Source organism: Rhyacophila brunnea, unplaced genomic scaffold, assembly GCF_057557595.1.
Source record: "Rhyacophila brunnea isolate RB1 unplaced genomic scaffold, BYU_Rbru_1.0 scaffold_23, whole genome shotgun sequence".
In the NCBI taxonomy this organism is placed as follows: Eukaryota; Metazoa; Arthropoda; class Insecta; order Trichoptera; family Rhyacophilidae; genus Rhyacophila; species Rhyacophila brunnea.
This window is the reverse complement of record NW_028232893.1, coordinates 23,106,319-23,120,201: the sequence shown is the minus strand read 5'-3', so window position 1 is coordinate 23,120,201 and position 13,883 is coordinate 23,106,319.

Here is a 13,883-nt window from a genome sequence, read left to right as displayed (position 1 = left end):
GCCAAAATCTCGCCCCATTTTTTTTACAGTATTTTGTGCCATCCGTGCACGGTGTCGTTTCTTGTCACCATGGACGTCGAAGGGCAGCGGAAGTAAACTAGACATCGCGAACTCGACAAAAAATACAGTCAATAATTAATACATTTTGTTTCCAGCCAGTGAGCTCAATTTATTAATGGAAAGATATTTTCGTTATTACAAAGTTTAAGTAGCTATTTCTATATATACGAAATGATTCTCCTCGATTTGCCGCCCTTCGAGAAACTGTTGCCCCCAAGCAACGCTCTATCTGCCTACCTCCATGGGACGTCACTGTTCTTATTCCAATAATTGTTGAATATTTCTAATGCCGTGGTATTTAGTTATTCATGGTGGGGTTTATTGGCTTAAGGGTAAGCTCTACAGAATTGCCATTGAGAATTGAAAATATGATTTTTTTATATGTGGTCCGGAATTGTTGGTCTACTAGCAATATACAAAGGTCGCCGACAATGCTTGTGTCAAATGTAAATGGTCTCTAAATTAAATTTAAATCATAAACACGGTCGACGTGAAGACAGAATGGGGTGACCAAAAAATAATATCTTCTAATATAGGTAGGTACGTAAATGTTACTAAATTCAATTTGTTAATCAACTGTTTGGGATAAAGTATTGAAACCAATATGATGGTGACATTTTCAATTATGTGGTTACCACAATATAAACTTAATAATATATTAATAACTTTTTAACCTGAAATTGTCCGAGAATTAAACATACGAAGGATGTTGAAATGCATATCTACCTACATTTTTATTTCATGTGCTATCCAAAAAACATTAATAATGAATAGTATTTATTTTTAATGTGTAAGACCTACATAATTATTTAAAAAAAAAATAGGTAAGTATTGTTTAATTCTAATGCATATTTAAAAAAACGTACAATATTTCTAGTGATGTACCCGAGTTTAGAGACACTTTTACAAACTAGTAACGCAATTACTTTTATAATATAATATGTACTAGTGAAACAATAGGTAGGTACCATTATTGTATTTTGTTGGTTGAGTAAAGCCAATGCACGAAATAATTTATAACGCCTAAAAATAAATATTATCGTATAGGCACCCCATATACTGTTATTATTTTTCACATTGTTTCCATTCCGCCGCCTGGCGAGAGCGTTTAAGGCACCTAATAAATCATTGCAAAGAATTGCTCTAGCGACAATAATATTATTATTGTATTTTTAAAATAAAATCTTCGATGACCAGGGATTTTGCTCTAAATTTGATTTAAAATGACGTGGTACTCGCTCTGTGGATTCTCCAAGACTGAAGTATGAATCACACTGCCTCCTGTTATACCCACTCTTAAGAAAGATACTTTTAAAAAATTGCCGAGAAAAATCAATGAAATACATATTTTTTTTATTTAGATTTTTTATGTAAATCTTACGATTACAATTCCGCCACTTTTCTCCGTCACTGTATTCCGCCACCTTGCTCCGCCACCCTCGCCGATTCGATTTTAATACGATCCTGCGACCATCGTTGAAACGATTTCGCCATTTTCGCCATTTCAACCTGCCACCTATAGACACTGCATCACCGTTATTATCGCCCATCCGGAGGATTCCTGACGAACTTCTGCCGCTACTAATAGTCTTTTTTAAGATAGTTATCGACGGCCGAATGATTTAGAACTCTTCTGAAGCCTTCACAGCGGGGAATAGACCCGTAGCACAGTGCCAATAATCACATTCAGTTATTGTTACCGGTATTTGTGCACCAGTTTGTCAAAGCAAGCCAAGATGAGCAAGATCCCCTCGCTCGCTGGTTTGCTGAACCCAGACTATTTTATAAAGTCTCTTTGTTTTCTGTCCATCTCATTTAGCTAGTCGCCACACCGGGCCCCCCTAAGCCCGGGCCCCCAGGCAAAAGCCCTATCAGCCATGACGTAGTGTATGTAGGTAGCTGCAATTACATATTACTAATATTATCATATCGTTACAGGTTGAACCAGATGCTCATAGAGACATGGTGATAAAAAAAATTAACTCTTTGCGAAGCTCATACCGCAAAGAAATGAAAAAGGTGAAAGAATCTGAAAGATCAGGCGCTGGCACTGACGACATATATACACCATCGTTGTGGTACTTTAATCTGAAATGATATGATATGATATGATTAAAAACCTATACATTTTCAAGTATAGGACCGAGTAGGTAGCTAATACTATTGTATTTTTGGACAAAATACTATAATTTTTAGGACCACGTACCTACTATACTATATACACGCATAAAAAATTTGCTCTAATAGTAAAAAAAGTCGCCTGCGGCGCAAGTTTACTTCAAGATTAGAAGATTAAGAATTGTAAAATACTTATATGGTTGTGGAATACCTACAAATTTTTGATTATAGTTTGTCGATATTAAATACTTCAAGTAGATGTAGGTAGGTACTCAACAATACGCTGAATACTAATTTTTACCTCGCGGAACAACATTTGGGAAACTCTTTGGGTAGGAGGACCCGCCAACGATCTTGGCCTGGGGGCCCCGCTTCAGGATATGGGGGCCATGGCCTACCCCCCACGGGACGTCACTGCTACTAGTATATATTATATTTAAGCAAAAAATGCTGATTTATATGCGAGTGTATGTTTCTTCTAAATAGCCATTGTTTTGTCCACTTGGATCTGGAGGATTATTTCTCTTTTATTAACCAATAAACTATAGAAAAGCGCTTGTGACAAAAACAAATCGTCACTTGACACGACATTGGTGCGATTCCGAAAAACGGTGTTCTCACGACGACGACTTCTGTTGTAACGTAATGAGGTTTGCGCAGTTTTACTTGTGCCGTGTGGCCACGCGAGAGTGTTCCGTCTTTTTTGCACACGCGAGACCGCGCAGGCAAGTCGCTGCCGTGTAGCCGGCGCATAACACATGTTTTAGATTATCCCATATTTTTCCACACTCGCGATCTGTTGCTTGTTGGGAGCAAAATTGATGGCGGTACTGGTGCAGGGTTTGTGGCATACATTAATGGCGGTGAGATAGCGGCTCGTAAGTACCGCCTTGCCAGCTATTGTACGGTAATGCAGGCCGAACTCTATGCCATCCAATGCGCTCTGGAGTGGGCAGGCTCAGATCCAATTCAGCGAAAGCTCACCGAAAACCATAGTATTTGTATTTATTCGGACTCCAAAAGCTCAATCCAAGCAATTGGAAATCCGTTGTCTACTAATCCGATTGTCTTTTCTATTCACAGCGAGTCCGCTCTACTGAGACGGCGCCACCCCGAGGTGCACTTCAAGTGGATAAGGGGACACACCGGGATAGAAGGAAATGAAAGAGCTGACAAATTGGCTCGGCATGGTGCCTCTGAACCCAAGACCGCGGTAGCTTATGACAAATTTCCTCTGAGCTACGCGAAAATTACAATTTCAGACATGGTGAAAAACGAATGGAACTCACGATACATAAACTCATCGACAGGGGAGTTGACCCGAAAGTTTTTACCTTCAATTTTAGCAGCACGAGACGTCAGGGTGCATAAGGGACTGTGTTTTGAGATGACTCAGATTCTTACAGGTCACGGAGTCATGCGAGCATACCTGCACCGGTTTAAAATAACATCTGATGGAAAGTGTCCATGCGACGACGGAAGCGACCAGGACGTCTTACATTTACTCCTAGATTGTCAAATCTTTAGCAAGGAGCGGCACAACCTGAACTTTTTATTACAGATGGCAGATGCGGACATTCGAGACCTTCCGGGGACCATGGCAAACGAGGCCGGAAGAGATGCCCTTTTTAATTTCTGTATTGATGTAATAAAAAGAATAAAAATAATAAATGGTGACATGTAAAGATGATTCATGCCTTTCAGATCCAGTGACTGCAATCATATAAGATAGGATAAGTATATACTTAGAACATTAGTCCAATGCGACATTTCTTTTACCACGGGAAAAAACTCGACTACAAATCGCAGTCCTCAGTTCCCAATGAATACGACAAAATATTCATCAGAATCACCTCCGCCTTGCGCTACTAAGAATTTTCCAGGGTTTTTGCAAGGCGGTATCACAGGCCCTGGCCGAATTCAAATTAGCAATACCCGATGCGGGTAGAAGAACAGTTTCAATAAGGCATATTCTCTCAGCCGGCACAATTTTCATTTGACTAGCATCAAGTAGAGTAGTTTGCGTGCCAAAGTCCTTAAGAAACCTCGATAGTAAATGCGAGGTATCCATAAAGGCATCTAGGAAAAAAAAAAAAAAAAAAAAAAAAAAAAAAGATCTGTTGCTTGTTATATCACACCCACTAGGGTAAGCCAGTTCCCATTAATTTTATTTTGTGTTCCCCGAAAACCAGTGACATCTTTTATCCAGACTAAAAATGTCAACCCCTTTCTTTTTTAGTCTCAAATTGTATGCAACATTATTAGGTGCACTCATATTATCATCTACTGAGGGTTAGGGAGTTTCTACGAAATCTACTCTCAAACAGCGGTATTTTCAGGTACATAAAGGTCTGAAGTGATCACTAGTTTGGAGATCCCCTTATAATTAAAAAAAACTAAGATGCCGGTACTTTCTAATGAAGTCTTTCTAGTGAAAAATTCGCCGCTTTCAAATGTTGTAATGATCGCATTCTTTCCTTCGTTTGCCACCCCTAAGCAACGCATAACCAGTTTACCGTCATGGGACGTCACCATGGAAGACTTCTTATATTTTTGAAACATCTGTGATACTTTCAATTATCAATAAAAATAGTGGGTATGTTTAGTCTGGTCCTAGTGAACTGGTTTTGTACCCAGCTGCAGCTGCTGTTTTAGGTTACGTGTCGTACTAAAGATTCGCTGGCAATGAACTACTCGAAAATACACTGGTCCTGACCTGAACCCCCCCCCCCCACCCTTGTGTGCGCGACTGATCGTTTTCATAACGGTTGTTATTCTACACTGCATTTATATCAAGCTGAATGCATCGTTTTCTCAAGTTTGGACCCGGTTCAATTATGTCTTGTTTTCTGTCAAATATATCCAACTTCACGCTTATGTGGTTTATAATCAATCACCAATCAGAATTTAATTATTTCAACTAGGAAAAAAGTATTGATCGAAAGGTATCGTTACTTTTTGACGGCCCTAATTCTGACAAACCGTGGCCGGCCGTGCGAACTGGAGAGATGAGTGCATTTGAGTGCAACGTTCTCTCGATCCGGCCGTGTGGTTTTCGTCGAGTTAATTAATATTTCCAGATATCCTACATCTTATATCAGTTTAATTTCTCCGGAGTTGGATAAATATAGTGGAAAAGAAAAACACATTGGGCAAACAGTGAGTACATGTACCTACCTACATTGATTATTTTTATGACTTCCTATCAGTGTCCATACCTACCTCAAAAGCATACGTCATCTGAAACAACAAATTTAATAATATATAGTTACGCAGTACATAATAAAATATTATCACAAATATACATGTACCAAACGAAGGCAATACTACTCTAATGCAGGGTTTCCCAAACTTTTTCTGCAATGGAACACTTCGCAAATCCGGAATTTTTAACGGAACACTTAGTTTAGTTTGTAGGTTATTTATTAGCGCAGCTAACCGTTTTCCCAATTTCAAGACTTGTCAGCCGGTCAGTTAAAGACAATATACCCCATATTTTTCATACGCACGGTGTGAGAAAAGTCCTCCGTCTGTACCTAGATCATGGCCCCCACATCCCGAAGCGGGCCCCCAAGCTAGGATCTTTGGCGGGCCCCCTACTTATCGCCAACGTTAAAGGCAATGTGACAATCTACAGTTGCATATTCCAAATGGTGTTCGAGGTAAAATTAAGGGTATTTTACCGATTTTTTGTATTTTTAATACACCCATTATTATCGACAATAATCAAAAATTGTAAGTAACCACATATTATAAATTGTTAGTATGCCTAAAGTGAAACAGCGCGCAGGTGACATTTTTTTTACTATTACTGCATGTTTGTGATGTGTGTTTAATCTCACTTGGCTAGTCGATCTCTCACGCCGGGCCCCCAGGCTAGAGGCCTGTCAGCCTCCCCCTTGTGGGAGCCATGACCTATCTAGATACTTGACATCATAAACATCAGTGGAGCTTGTACATCACTCGCCTTTGAATATGAAGTAGGTTCTTTAATTATTTTAGTTTTACTTATTTTACTTCTACTTAGTAGAATATCTTTAAATGTGTTGCAGTGTATAAAATCTTTCCAAATGGTCGCGGAACACCTATTCAGGTTCGGTGGAACATAGCTTGGAAAACCCTGCTCTAATGAATGCAATAAACTATGATCATTTGGATAGATTGAACAAAATACATTTTTTTTGAATTTTAATGTAGGTACCTAGTCATCAAAATAAAATATCTTCAGCGTTTTTCAAAATGCCTGTTGCCATTAAGGCCCGTTTCAGACGGGACACCGGCGTTGCGCTCTCACTCATTAGCTCTGGGGCGTTCATAAACATAATACAAAGGCCCATTTATTCGAATACAAAGGCCTCCTTAGCGCGACATCGGTGTCTCGTCTGAAACGGGCCTAAGACGGCGCTGCTGTTGCACAAAATGTCAACAAAGGGTAAATCTTGTTTTTTTTTATTTCTACTATTTCCTTATGTTATGCAGTATTTGCTTGGCAAATTATTTTTTTGGTAAAGATTGGTAAAATCAAAATATTACAACTCGTTCAACCGCAGCTCACTCGAAATTCCGCTATCGCTGTGTCACTTAGATCAGTGCTTCTCAAACTTTTTTATACCACGGCCCCCGAAATCGGAAAAAATCCTAGGCTCCCCCAAAAAAAATTTAGTTTTTAGTGACCAACAGAACTTTATTTATCATTAATTATTATTATAGGTAAGTACATTTTTATTAAAAATAATACATTTCATTTACAGTATGTACTCTCTCAGTAATCCGCCACTTTTAGTTAGTACAATTTGTGAAAACGGCGGATTATAGTGCATGCATACAAAATATCGTCACCGTTTTAGCAAAACCATCTATGTGTCACTTTTATCAAAAATGACTTTTAAATACCAAGTCATTCCTTATTTTTTTGTCTATAGGCCAGTAAAATGATCTATGTGTTGGGTAAACTCGCTCCGAAGTTATTTCAAAAAATAGAAAACAGCTATGTGTAAGGTTCAAAAACCACGGTTCACAAAAACAACTATGTGTATATTATAGTAACATATAGAATTATAGATGGTATTTTGATATCGAGAGTGTAATGTTTTTTTACAGTTTGGCTACACATAGTTTGTTTCTATGTTATATGCTATGCATTATGGTCTTGCACGACGGTTTGAAAGATGCTTTCTCAAAAAGAGAGACAGGAAATATTCAATAATTTCTGGAAGATGCCTACATGGTCAATAGGGTATAGGCGAGAATTAATTTAAAAGTTGGATAAACAACTACAAACGTCTCGATGACAGTGGCCAATTGAAAGCAACAATGACAGGTAATAGGAATCTGACTGAAGATAAATAATTGGTAGTGCAACCAAAAATCAAAACGGAGAGATTTGTGGAAAAATGTTACATTATGGTTGGATCTAATTCCAAAGTTCCCAGCCATTATTGCAGAGAAAATACCTCCAGGGTATATGTGGAATCGTGTTTCCGATCCAAAATACAAAAGCATGATGAATATAAAAAATGGTCTCTGGAAAATGGTCATAAAGCAGCAGAATATACTCCAGTATATTTACCACCAAAAAATCAGTATCCACCAACCACGTAAAGATCAATGTGCCATCACTGCCATCTGCTGTAGTTATAAAATGAAGAATGTTTCAGAAATGGAATACAATAGCCACATTATTATAAAAAAAAGATGCTAGAAGACCAAAAATGAAATGAAGGAGAGTACCAGAACGTGGACGGTTAGTAATCACAATGGATCTCCAAAGTGTGCTGCTATGTCCAAAACACAGGCACAAATTTATTATAAACAAAAGCTGCAACTACACAATTTCACCATATACATTCTTCATAATGTATCTTCTAATGAATTTGTCTCATCTCATCGAAAGCAGGACAATACAATGAAATAATTCTAATATCGGATGGGTGTGGATATCAAAACCGAAATAAATTATTCGCTACTGCTCTAAGTTATATCTTTAGAGAGAAAAAACATCGAGATTCAACAGCTTTTTCTGGAAAAAGGCTACACCATGATAGAGGCCGATAGTGCACATGCCACCTAAGAAAAGTATTTTAAGCCTCCAATATATTCACCATCTGATTATATAGCACATATGCGGCTAGCAAGACCAACACAACCTTATAAAATTAATGTCATTGATTTTTAATTTTTAAGAATTATGGATAAGATTAAATCTGGATTAAGTTCAATCAGACCAGGAAAACGAACCGGAGATCCTGTTGTATATGATTTTAAAATGTTACAGTATCTACCAGATGGAACAATCTTTTACAAACTCAACTTTATCAGTGCAACCGTTTGACTGCCTTTGTAATATATATAATGAATCATTGCCAATATCGCAGTCGAAATACATACATCTTCAGGAATTAAAAAGTGTAATAGAGAAAGATCACCACTATTTCTACGATAACCTAACATTTAAACCTGCTAATAGAAAGTAAACGAACTTATAAATATAATATCATCTCAGTATTGCATTAATAATTAATAAAATGATATTGCAATTTATCACTAACGCACTATGTATATTTCAACTATTATTTATGTAACAGTTTTTCATGAATTTATTATTATTCACATTTTGATGAATAAATTAAACTATGTGTATTTACAAAACGGTCAAAACAACTTATGTGACATCACAAACTGTATTTTTATTATTTTTGTATTAAAAATAAAAGATTTTTGTAAACAAAATAATAATCTTAGACCATTTTCTGATTATAATAAAGCATTCTTCATAATTTTAATGTTTAAATGTAACATTATTTTTTTATTCAGTTTTATCCTTCTCCTGCACAATTTGAGAAAGTGCACATAGATGGATTTGCTAAAACGGTGACGATATAGTAAAAATTAAAACAGGTGTTACGTAAAAATAGTTTTTTTGAGAAATTTGTACTAGCAAATTACGGTTTTATTTATAATCAAAATCAAGTATTTACTAAATTATATGTATTTATAAACTAAGTTTATTAACTGAATATTAAACTTCTTAAATCACTTGACACAACCAGTTGCTCAGTGAGGCAGATATTCTTGAATGGCTTAGGATCCTGGCTTTCCTTATGACCAAAAGCTTCATTTTGTGTGTCGCGGATGCATTGGAGCACGGCATAATAAATTGTGATAAGGTCCTTGGGTACTTTCCCTCCCTGGTACATTACTTTCTTCACGATGAACGTACGTTTTACGTAGGAGAAGTCTCCAAAATAAACCTGTCTCATCTACTTTATATACTTGTACGCGGCAGACTACTGAATTTGACATACGAATACCAGCGAATTATAGAGCTTGATTTTGTGCTTTCAACTAGTAAAAATAATGGCGGATTATAGTAGTTGTCGGATAATCGAGCGGCAGATTACTGAGAGTGCTGTACTTGCTTGTAAAGCTAAAATTAAAAAAAAATACCTACTTGACTTCAAATTTTTTACAGACCTTGAGATGTTGACTAATTTGTATCAGCTATCGTCCAGTGATAACGTTTTTATGATAATTTTTTTCAAATATTTAAATATTTCGCGGCTCCTTGGCAGGAAGGGCCTCCCAGTTTGAGAAGTACTGACATAGATAACAGAGACGTATGTATTATATTTATATTCGGTAATTGTATAGCACTCATATCGTCATTGTGGTTAACCTTTCCATGCTATCTTAAAAAAAATCCGTGTAGTAAACTTTGTCTATATGTTAGAAATTTGTCATTTTAATGCCTTTTATAAGCTAATAAATGATCGGTTCGAAAGGTTAAATGCGTTTTTTTAATACTATTTAATCATCGTTTTACACTATATTAGTTGCATATACTGGTTGCTATTCCATGCTTAAAACTGCATTCAATATCACCAACATCTTTGTCGTTAGGCAGATAACTATGTCCACTACACAAAATTTTTAGTGTTGGAGCCGTTTCACACGGGACACCTTTGTCCAGCCACCGGTGTGTCGAGATGCCGCATTTACACATAAATGAATGGGCGCGTTCTGATGGAGACACGAGTGTCGCGTTCATTTATATGTAAATGAAGCATCCTGACACACCGGTGGCTGGACACAGGCGTCCCGTGTGAAACGGCTCTTACTGTATTGATCACTTGAAAAAATTCTCTTCAAGTTATGTATGTTCAATATATTATGAAATGTTAAATTTTCAAAATCTTGTGAATTATTCGGTGAAGGGTGGAGGTAGGCTGTTAAGATCCGCCATAAATAGTGCACACTAAACTTTGTCTGTCATACATATTTGTTTTCATTGAAATAGGACTACAATTTACAGATGGTGTTGGTTAGTTTTTAAAATTCAATTAAACCCAGCGAAAAGCAAGCCATAGTAGATAATATTATGCAATTAAATCATACATAACTTTGGATATCTTATATATAGAATAATATTTTTTATCTATTATAGTTTGATTTAGGCAGGGCTTAATGAATTTAAAAAAAATGAAACAACATGACGTGTAATATGTATTCTTAATCTAACGAAAACAAATAAGTATGAAAGAAAAAGTGTGTACACAATTTAGTTGTTTCACCCAAAATGTACAAAAACTATTATGGTTTTGTTAAGGCATTGTTTAATTAATTTTTAAAAACTAACCAATACCATCTGTAAATTGTAGTCTTAGTTCAATAAAAACAACGATCTTAACAGCCTACCTCCACCCTTTGCTACTGGTATACGGTCTCCAACGTTCTTAAGCCATGAAATGTGGCATTGTCCTCTGCTATACTTACCGTATATCTTTCCTTAGATTAGAAGTTTGGAATGCTGTATTTTTGTCCTCACATAATGTCGCCGAGGTACTGTAGTTTTTTGGTTATGATATTACGCAAAACTTGTCGGTCCTTTCCTATTCGATTGAACTTCAATATTTGTCACCCGGTCAGTCCAAGGAATTTTGAGGATGCATCTATACAGTTACATCTTGAAGGCTCTCCGTGACATCTCTTGGTTAAGAGTCCATACTTTTATACCATAGAACAAAATTAAGAAAAAATAACAAACTATACGCAGTCTCTGACTTAGGTTAAGGTCTCGATTGCTGAGAAGGTGTCTCATTTTGTGAAAGGCACTCCATGCGATCTCAATTCTATTTTTTATTACGTTTTTATTAGCTCGTATTCTTATTTGTCCGGTGGTTGTTTGTCCGGTACAAATCTTTTTAATTTTGCAATCGATTTTTAACTAACTTCCCGACTAGCTAGACATTTGAAACTTTTAGAATATATCAAAACACGATACCAATGCATTTTTTTTAATACTTTTAGCCATCTTTCAGTAGAATTGAATTCATTTTCAGTTAATTCTGTTTTGTATGAAAAGTTATTTCGGAAGAAATCCGTAATCCAATCAACTATTATTGGTTGCTAGGGGCTGGGGTCCTAGCAACTAAATTATTAATATATATGTGCGTTACTATGGAAATCAAAATGACATGTCAGTATTATTTCTATCAAGTACAAATTTTTTTGATCGTTTACAGTTTATATGATTCAACAGAAAATTTAAAAACCTATATAAAAAGTTCTTTTTATCTTGTAATTATTATGAATTTAATACATAAAAATTATGAACAAACATAACTTGAAAACACCTAGACACCCATTAGAAAAAATCATATTTGAAAAAAAATATGATGCTCGACGGGATTTGAACCCGTATAACCACTGGTATCGCGCCAACTGTGCATTAAGGGGGAGAGGCATGCCAGCAGAGAACCTAGCGGAAAAATTCGAAGCTTGCAATTTGAGATTTTTTTTGGTAATTTATAATTTCGACTGTATTAACCCAATGCTTACGGGCCACACAAAATTGTGTTTTTGCTAATTGCTTTTCAAATGCAAATTAACACGTTAATTACAAAATTAATTAAAAGGCCACGTAAGCATTGGGTTAATTAATAAATATGTACCTGAAAACATCATTAAAAAGATTTTTAATTTTTATTTAAATTTAAAGATAAACTTACAATTGTAAAAAAATGTAATAAAATGTGAATTCGTTGCAGGGTCACATCTTATTGTTACATTATATTTTATGGTCATATTTATTATTAAAATTTAGTTTATTAAGTTTTCAATTTTTTGTCGTTTAGATTTTTACATAATTCATCGTTTTAATATTTTTTATATTTATTTAAAAAAACATCGATTTTTATAAAAATATAAATTTGTATAACTTGAAATCCTTTTTATTTATATCAAATTTTATTTTAGGTATAGACCCAATATTGAAGCTCAATTTGATATAAATAAAAAGGATTTCAAGTTATACACATTTATTTTTTTATAAAAATCGTTATTTTTTTAAAAATTTTCATTTTTAAATTAATTTGTTTTTCATGCGATGAATGTACTACACACACAACAGCACAATCAATTTCAATAGTAGTCAATCCAAATTCATCATCGTTCATTGACAAATAGATTCTATCATGGGCCCCACATCCTGTAGTGGGCCCCCAGGATCTTTGGCGGGCCCACCTACATATCGCTGAGGTTAAGGGCAGTATGGTGCTCTAAAGTAGTGTTTCCTAAATTATATACGGGAGTTATCATTTAAGTACCTATAGCAATCATCATATAGGTATCACATCCAATTACAACGCACGCGCCGCTGGCAACTTTTTTTTAACTATTCGAGTAAATTTGTGATATCTGTTTTGCCCTGGCCCCCAGGCTCTGTATAAACTATGCATTTGCAAACTGCAAACCTGTGGCTACATTTGTGTTAAACTTTTAGCGCCTCCCTTTGCAACACTCCGCGCCTCCCAGTTTGGAAATCGTTGATATAGAGCGTTTGGCGTACTTGACTTTTTAGAAGCCATTTTTACACAAATTGTATATAATTATTATCCATTTACACAATCACTCATAAAATTTGAATTCAGTTTTTAAGTTCCAATTATAACACTAAAAAATCGAGAGACTCGATGTGACGGTAACCAGATAAACACGTAAACACTTATCAGAACTCGAGCACTAGTACCTATTCCGGGACTTGTGACTGACGTCAACGCGATATAAGTCTCATACTCAACTGGAACTAAAACTAACTCCATATTATTACTATAAAACGAACATGTCACCATTTCTGACCTTCACTATACCAACTTTACAACTGAGGAGAAAGGGAGAGCAATGACAGTTGAGTATATCACGGCTAGACATACGTGTATTATGCTATTTCGCTCGTGCACATTTAATGTGAATAATTTTGAAAGTCTACCAACAGTACCAACTAAAGAGTCGCGGCGATGATCTCACTGCATCCATTCGAACTTCGAACAAGTTTATTGGGCCACACATACTGAGTATAGGTAGTACATGGCGAGACTTGAGTATGCAAACTGGTGTCAGCATTTCTAACTCACCTCTACTGTAAACCCTAGTTCTCACTATTGTGAAGACACCAATGCGCGGTTTCCCATTACTGTTTTTGTAAATAATTACTTCATCATTGTTTTCTTTCAATTTCAGATAATGAAGTGCTTAGTCTTAGCGTGGAAAAATGACAAGGATGATGGTGAAGTCACGGAATCAGTCACTTTTCTGGAAACCAGTTTGCAGAATACCTTTAAAGAAGCAGAGATAAAAGCTCAGGAAGTTCCCATAGACAAGGGATCCTTTCAAAAAGCCCTTGTATTTTATTCAAATACTCTAAAGAT